Here is an 8859-nt window from a genome sequence, read left to right as displayed (position 1 = left end):
AGCTCTACTTTCTGGCTGATTCGTCACTACTATTGTATTGGCTTGGGCACATGGCACTTGCCTTTGCTCATGCACCAGGGACATACTCCCAAAGAGACATATATGAGTAACTAGTATATGGGACAAAATCCCCTCCAAGCGTGTGAGGTTGAATGTAACTTTACGGGGATGTTGCAAACTATGCAACAACACAAATTAAGTAGGAGCATAGAAAGAATTTAATTATGTAGCTCAATGAAGCTCATGCAATTCAGGATGCAAAGACACAATCCGAGATCTTCAAGCATAACTATAGGAATAGGTAGAATTTGATTATGCAACTCAATGAAGCTCGTGCAAGGCAACAAGGAACGGCAAACAATAATGAAGGACTACTAATTCTCATAAAGCTAAGGGCATTGAGTATCAAGAATAGGAAACGAGAGTAGCAATGACAGGTCGAGGCAAAAAAGCTATCTATTTGCCAAAGGGTCAAAGAATGGAGCTCGACAAGGCCTTCCATGATCACCACTCTATCTTTGCATATTGCAAGCACATCGGAAGATTGTGAGATGGCTAGAGCGAGGTCTATCACTAGTTAGTGGTCCTAAGGTTGAGTTCTAGAGGTGCGACACCCTACCCCAAAATTTTCAAATCTTAAGAGGCATTGCTTTTGTCACGATTGATGGCACTATCTTTCATAGTAATTGATGGCACTATCTTTTGTAGCTCAATTTGGTTGAGCACTAGATAAGTAGGTGAGTAGAGGAACATGCATAAGAATGCACAATGCAGGATTGCAAGATGGGTAGATTGTTCGTATCCAAGGTTCACATGGGAGAGAATAGATAAATGGAAAAGATGAGAGAGGTGTTCTCTCCATATTAGAACACATGGCAAAGCAAAGAAAAATTAAGATAGCTAAAAAAGATAAGAAAGTTAGTGCCCACCAACTTCAATGGGATTTGTAAGTTGTTATACAGGACATGGCTACATTGTATCAATTGTTTTATTGTAATCTGAACAATATGCCTCCTCGTGCACTTCTACTAGAGGTGATAAAACTCCTCATCCATGGATATAAGTTCAACTCATCTTCCACTCTGTCTTTGACATCATGTAGGGGAATTATGTCTGGAGCTAAGAATAGTAACTTGCTTTAAAATTTTAAAGTTTTGCTACACCCTACTATGTTAGCTACAAGGAAACAATTGCCATGGAGGAGGAGGAGGTTGCTAGTAGTTTAAGTGATCTTAGGGACAAGTTGCGAGACTGAGTGGACGTAGGAGATGTTAGAGGGAGTAAAAAGAACTAGAGTTAGAGAGGAAGGGCTTCATCCCATGTGATAGCAACCTTGCTATTGGTTCTTTTATACAATGCTCTACCATGTCCCACTTATGCTTATTTTTCTACCTTAGCTCATTAGCAAGTTTGGGTCGCAATTGATTTGTGAGAATTGCAAGAGGCAAAAGAGCTCACAATTCCAATAAAAATGACATGCTCTAAATAGCTTATGATAACTTTATTCTCTTTCTCAATTAGCTAAGCCTCAATGCACAAGTGGCATATGAGTGGTTCAAGCCCATTTACTTTCTATATATGCATACAATTACAAAAGTCCTAGAATGAAAGGGTAGGCTTTGTCCATTCTGTTTAAATGCTCTTAAGGTGCACAATAGAATTTGAACTAAAATTCAAGTGGTGCTTGGAAAAAAAAAACATCTAGCTACAACCATTTATGAATATGAGAAGGGCAAATGGTTTTAGTAGACAACAATGGGATGGACATTTATAAGCACAAATATTAAGCCAATATGCTGAGAATTTCCAATATAGAAGCCATATAAAAATGTACAAATCTGAAATACATCAAACAAGTGGGAAGGGAACTCATGCTAACTATCAAAAGTAAGGTGTCCTCAAAGCATTATCGTGGAAAAGAGGCAACCAGTCGCGATAAACATCCATTTAGATGTGAAACAGAACGACTAAACCACGCTCCATACTTTGCCTTGCCTATATATCCTAGGCAATGGCAAGCGGTAACTACTCATTAGTGCCTCAATGCTGTGGCATATGCAATCGGCGTCCTTAAAGCTGCGAAGGATTCTGACCAAGGTCGGGAACGTGTCGTCCACTATCATCGTCATGCGTTCTTCCAAGCCGAGAAACAGCAACACGGCGAATGTCCGACATAGGGTGACCAGGACTGAGGCCCGCAAGTCAGTCTGAGGGACGGCTGTACCATCTGGCTTGAGACAGGGGGGAAGGTGCATCAACGGAGGAGGGGGATGGAGGGAGGCCGAGAGATGACAGCGGAGGAGGAGGTGGTGGTGGAGGAGGAGGAGGTGGAGGAGGAGGAGGAGGAGGAGGCGGTGGTTTGCGACTGCAGAGAGAGGAGCTGGGTGATGCTCATGGGAGGGAGAGGGCCGTAGTGGGCACTAGGCTTGGAGGGTGGTAAGACAAGCAGCTGCCTGCTTCCTTGCAAGACCTCCATAGCTCGTCGAATACTTGGTCGAGCTTTTGGATCGGGATGCGAGCACGCCAATCCCACCACCAGCACCCTCTCCATCTCTTCTCTCTCGAAACATCCCCCCAACCTTCCATCCGCTGCTTCCTCCACCCTCCCCTTCCCATACATTTCCCACACCCAATCCGCCAGTAGCGCTTCCCCCTCCCCCCTCTTCGCATCCCATGGCCTCCTCCCACATGCCACCTCCAATAGCACTGCCCCAAAACTGAACACGTCCGACTCCGTCGTTGCCTTCCCCGTCCCATAGCATTCCGGCGCCATGTAGCCCACTGTCCCCGCCACAATCGTCGTATGTGACCTCACCCCCACCTCCATCTGCCTCGCTAGCCCGAAATCGCCCAGCTTCGCATTGAAGTTCGCGTCCAACATCACGTTGCTTGCCTTCAGATCCCTATGGATTACTACCTTCTCGCATTCCTCGTGAAGATACTGTAGCGCAGAGCCCAACCCACAGACTATCGAGTACCTGCGGCTCCAATCTAGAGCTTCTGCGTCGTCAGTGAAGAGGAAGTTGTCGAGGCTGCCGTTGGGCATGTAATCATACACGAGGAGGAGATTTCCGTTCTCGTGGCACCATCCTTGCAACTGCACCAGGTGACGATGACGGATATGGCTGATAATGGTCACCTCTGCAATGAACTCTTTGAGCCCCTGCCTAGAATTCTGAGCGATGCATTTCACGGCGACGGGAGTGCCATCTCCGGGTAAAATGCCTTTGTACACCGGACCGAACCCTCCTTCTCCTAGCAGCTCCGTTTTACTAAAGTTTTTGGTGGCTATGCTAAGCAATTTGTACGTGAAATTACGTGGTCCGAAGTTAGAAGAATCCAAAGGCAGCTCCCCAAGGTCAATTTCAACATTGTACTCCTGCCCACTGGTGTTATTCGTGATATTCTCATGCCGGAGGCTGTGATGCCTGCTAAACTGAGGTCTAACGGCCGTCTTTCTCTTACGCCAGAAGACATAACCAAACACTACTACTGCAAGCACAATCGCGAGGGCAATGCAAATGCCAGCGATCAAGCCGGCCTTTGAAGAACTATGGCTGGTACTGGCGAAATATGGTGTCAAATCTACAGGGGGGGCGGTGTAAGTGGCGTTAGTGCTCATGGCAGTCGGAGGGGCATGGAGTGCGCAAAAATGCTTCGAAGAATACTGGAGGAAGACGAGACTAAGAACAAGGCTCTAATTCACCTTAGTCAACACGCGCATTTGAAAAGCATACCTTGTAGCTTTCAGCTCTTCAACACGATATACGTCGAGATGTCAAGGTTTTCCAATGCTTGATTTGCTGCAAGCGTGTTCACCACGACTTCTGGGGCATCCACACCACCTCCCCTTTCTGAGAGTGTCCTTTTATACGCCCACCAAGCTCTTGAGGAGGTCCAACAACAACAAAACAATTCTTAGATCTTCCAAAAATCGTAACTCAACATGTATAAATCGGAATCAAGCGTGGTGGTTTGTGAGCAAAGAGAGAAAATTCCAAAGAAAATTGGTATACAATGAAAACACTAGTTTCACATTGTTGAAAACATAACAAATGAAACCTTTTTTGAAAAAGCATTGTATTAATCAATGTGTTGGAAAATTATGGTCCAACTATCTTGACAATTCAATAATTTCAATTTCTTTGGAAGTGCTAAAGTCTATGATTTTGTAGTCATTTGTACTAATATTAAGCTTTTAAGACCTATGCCCTTGGGCACTAATTCCCATTAGTAAGAAAAGATACTAGGATACTTGACTAATGAATAAGACCTATAACCCTAGGCACTAATTCACTTTTGTAAGAAAACAAACTAACTATGTAATTTACAAATCATGCATAGAATTGAGTCATATTAGAATGGTGGATGTGTTTTACACTAAAAGAACTTTGGAATATGTGTTACAATTTGAAATTTGGATAATGCATGGAAAAGTTACATGATTTTTGAAGGACATGTTTTAAAAAAATTTAGTATATTTTTGTTTTAAAAATAGACCCCAAAAGTACTACTCTTCCCCCCCCCCCAATCCTCACCCTCTGCATCTTGCATTTGATGCAAAATATGCAAAAAACTTAAGAGCTTTCATACTTCTTAAAGGATATGACTTATGCTCTGGGTGATTTATGGGCCCCTAGATTTATATTTCCCCTTGGACATTCAATTTTCATACATATGTAGACATCGCCCGCCATACCCTAGACTTTAGATGATGGTAGTCATATTATACATATTGAGTTCACACCTCAAGCCCTATGCATGGAAGGGCCATACAAAACATGTAGTACTATCGCTAACACCATGTTAGTCCCACTCACAAATTATATAGAGGATTATTACTCCGCTTGGTGCTACCACAATTGCATCCCACTCGTGTCCACAAATTTATCTCAGCTTAAAGTAGACTACTACTGACTCCAAAGAACTCTTCCCATAGTATTTTCTATAGTACGACCCCTAGAAAGGCAAAGTGGCATGATATAGTTGCATTCCTCTCACAGTGACGTGTGTGCCCTAAGCAACCTACTTCACTACTTCCTTTTAATATAGAAGCTATATCGAAGATAGTAATATAATCTACAAGGTGACCAATTTCTAGCTAGTTACCTTGGAGGATAATCATAATGGGAGATTTTTTCGCCGTTCCAGGGGTGAGATTATTTATGCAAGGGAAGGCTAACTTGCAAAGTTAAAATGTGTTAGTTTGAAAGGTAATTACATTCCCACTAAAGACAAGAGTCCTCAAGCAAGAGACTGCTGACATGGAAAGGAGAGGGCTATTAATCATTTAGTAGATTTATCTGGACCAACCCTATGTGCATTGATTTATACTCGAAGATGTCTGTAACTAGACTTATTACCCCTAGTGTTGCTAAGGAGTAGATTGCCATGGTTTTCCTCCTCGAGAAAAAATTCTATTGAATAGTCATGTTGCAATGCCATCACCTAAGAAGCTCAAAACATTTACTGAAATTTCCTTGCATGGCATGCATAAAGGGGGATTATAGTATATAGGAGCTTCACAGACCTTCCAAGAACAATTATTATCTCCTACATGTCTCCACAAATATGCAATCATTCTTGCACTCTTAGCTATCCAAGTAGCCTTTCCTCCAAAGAAGGGTCAACACTCAAGAAGTGGTCAAGCACTATATAGGCCCGGTCACAAGTTATGATATAGACATGGCAACTATGCCCCCCTTTAGGGTTTGAATTCTATCTTGTAGTAACTTCCACAAACTAGGCTTCTATGAGCCCATCTACCTAAGGAGGGGGCAAGATACAAAAGAATTTTCACATGAAGTTGTCCATCATAATGATAATTTTAGCTTTGGTAGCGGTACCTTCAAGAGTTTTCTTATTAGAAGGAGACCAAAGGATTGTAAATACTTTTTTCATTGTCATAATGAGTGTAGTACTACTTTCTTTCTATAGGTTATACATTCAAGAGTTTTTTATTGATTTTGAAAGAGAAAAAAGAATTATGAATATGTTTCAAAATTTTATATTGAGAATAGTATAGTCTTGGAGTAGTTCCACAAGATGTATCTTTGGGATTTTTTGGTTCATTCTGAAGGGAACCAAAGGATGCAAATATTTTTCAAGAAAAATTCATGAGAATTTAATAGATTTAAGGATCAAAATATATGTGCTAATAGGTAGATTGATACCTATCATAAAATCCAATTGATGGGAGTAGGTGATATTCATTTAAAAATTATGCTTTACAAATGCACACACTCTGTATTCATCTATTTCTAAAGACTTAATTCTCAATAAAATCTATCACAAATTTAATTTTATCCTTAGGAAAATTTTGAAGGCATGCCTTGAAGTACATGTCTTATCATCAAGCTATGAATATATGGTGAAACTTTAAAGAACTTATGTTTAAAAAAAAATTATTAATGATGTATAAGATCGAGTGGTTGATAATTTATTCTAATATGGATTTCAAATAAGAAATTTTGTTTGGTACTTGAACATAAAGCTTTCCATTTTATGATGATAGGCTTGTCTATTGGGCTTCAATTAGGCTCTAATTAGGTAGATTTACTTGCATACCACAATGTGGGCATGCACACAACTACATTTAATGTGGCTCCGATTATATTCTCTCTTTAAACAACCATCACTTCTACATAAGATTAGGAATTAACCTAGGAGACATGGGCATCTATCTCCATGTAGCCTCCATCACGACTACATCTCAATTCAATCAAAGTTTTTTGGGTGAAGTCAAAGTCTATGTACATTTTGCAATATATTGGCCCACGGGTTAAGGCCAAACCACAGGAGCAAGTGTGGTTCTAAATGTGGTATACAGTGCCACATTGCAATGGTGCAGCTTAGTTTTCTGAATCTAGCACCACTAGTAGTACACAGTGAAGTAGCAATACATAGTGAAGTAAGCAAAGTGAGCAACGGGTGGAGAGCCGAGTGCACCATCTTTTAGAAGGTAGTTTTGCTTAGTCTAGAAAATGATTTTAATAGGGATAAGGGTAGAGAGGTGTTAGTACAAGAATACTCTCCCTCTCTTGATCTTGCTAGGTTAGGAAGCTTGATACTGAGTATTCACTACAAGCTAAGGCAGCTTGGTTGTATATACACTTGCATCTATATGAGTTGGTTCCTTTACTTGTTTTTCAATGAAGTGTTGTCCACTCGGTATACTATTTATTCCTAAATTTTGTAAATCGGTTCTCCCGTCACACCATATAGTTTTTTCCCTTCAACAACTATCCCCGAACTCCATGCATTTAACGTTGGCATATGTTATATCACCTCGAGCACACACTACACTTAGAAGGATTGCAAGAGCAAGCATCTTTACCCGAGAACTACACAGGCTTGGGTCATTTCTAAGCACCAAGCACCTTAAAGTTAGCCTTTCAAGAGTGAGCCAACAGAAGCATCAACATTTTGGTGATCCTGCTAGGGAGGTTCAATTGAGTTGCGAGTTGACAATTTGTTAGTTGCGAAATTTTAGAAGGCTGAGGCAGCTAGCCTAGAATTGAGAGGTTGTTGAAAGGTTTATGTTGTCCAGTGACAAAGTGAAGGGTATTGTGGGCTATTACAAGGAATTCATGTGAGTGACCCTAGACAAGTGGCATAGTTTAGTGGAGTGCTTGAAGATCAGCGTATGAAATATAGAATGTATTCAGACAACTACTCGGATTTTGCCTTAGCCAATGGCTAGCACACGCTCAAAAGAAGACAAAGACACGTGACTAGGCATGAAGATTTCCTAAGCCAAAGCTGGAATTTGCCACATCCTACCATGAGAATTGGTGCAGTTTTGAGAACTAAAGTTCAATTCCCGAAGGAGACTGGTAGAAGCATCAACTATCCAACAAAAGTGTAGAGCATGAGGAGAGACACTCGGCCACGCTACCCTATAAGTGGAAGTTCATTACTATGCAAAGTCAGAAGGATAGAATGTTGACCTTGGGCTAAGGCATCCCAGAAGATTGGTAGATGAAGGCCCATCATGGCAGGTGGAGTCTGAGCATTCTTTTAAAAAAGCATGGATTTTGAGCATTTGGCCATTTCCTCTCTAGAACATTAAAATGAGCATGAGTACCACACCAATGAATGAAGAGAAAGACTTCATCAATGCTCGACTGGTATTTCAAAACAACCTCATCAAGAAAGATACAAACAGAGAAGGCCAGCCATAGTAGATGGCCAAAGAATCAATCAACAAGAAGTGCAATGTGCTTCTGACGAAGAAAGATACGGCCAAAGACCTGAAGAGGTGAATGTGGAGTAGCTACGGCAAATTAAATATTCCCTTATGTTGAACTCACGTGATAGTCACATAAATTATTGAGTGAACCCCTTCCAAGTGGAAGACCTATTTATTTTACGTATGGAGCAAGTAGAGTAGAAGTACCTCTAGAGTGGGTAGGGAAGTCCAAGTCTAGCACCAACATCACGGTAAAATTTTAGAACTTCAAGATGACAAAGACCTGTATAGTCATCTTCAAAGTTTCTTGCGAGTATGCCATATTAATGGTGCCATGACAAATGAAGAATACATGGATTACTTCCCATGTTCCTTAATAAAAAATGCTCTCACGTGGTTCAACCAGTTTCCAATTGGATATTTAGTCGTTCTATTTCACATCTAAATGGATATTTATCGCGACTGGTTGCCTCTTTTCCACGATAATGCTTTGAGGACACCTTAATTTTGATAGTTAGCATGAGTTCCCTTCCCACTTGTTTGATGTATTTCAAATTTGTACATTTTTATATGGCTTCTGTATTGGAAATTCTCAGCATATTGGCTTAATATTTGTGCTTATAAATGTCCATCCCATTTGTGTCTACTAAAACCATTTGCCCTTCTCA

General features: G+C 40.9%; 1 pseudogene; it reads right to left on the bottom strand.

Annotated features, from left to right (window-relative positions):
* Positions 1-1806: 1806 nt before the first annotated feature.
* On the bottom strand, positions 1807-3723 carry LOC147906280 (L-type lectin-domain containing receptor kinase VIII.1 pseudogene; annotated as a pseudogene).
* Between the last annotated feature and the right edge of the window lie 5136 nt (positions 3724-8859).

Source organism: Dipteris shenzhenensis, chromosome 1 (genome assembly GCF_047967505.1).
Source record: "Dipteris shenzhenensis isolate YYH24624 ecotype China chromosome 1, Dip_SZ_1.0, whole genome shotgun sequence".
Lineage (NCBI taxonomy): Eukaryota > Viridiplantae > Streptophyta > Polypodiopsida > Gleicheniales > Dipteridaceae > Dipteris > Dipteris shenzhenensis.
Note: the sequence above shows the minus strand (reverse complement) of the source record. Positions and strands in the feature narration are given on the sequence as shown.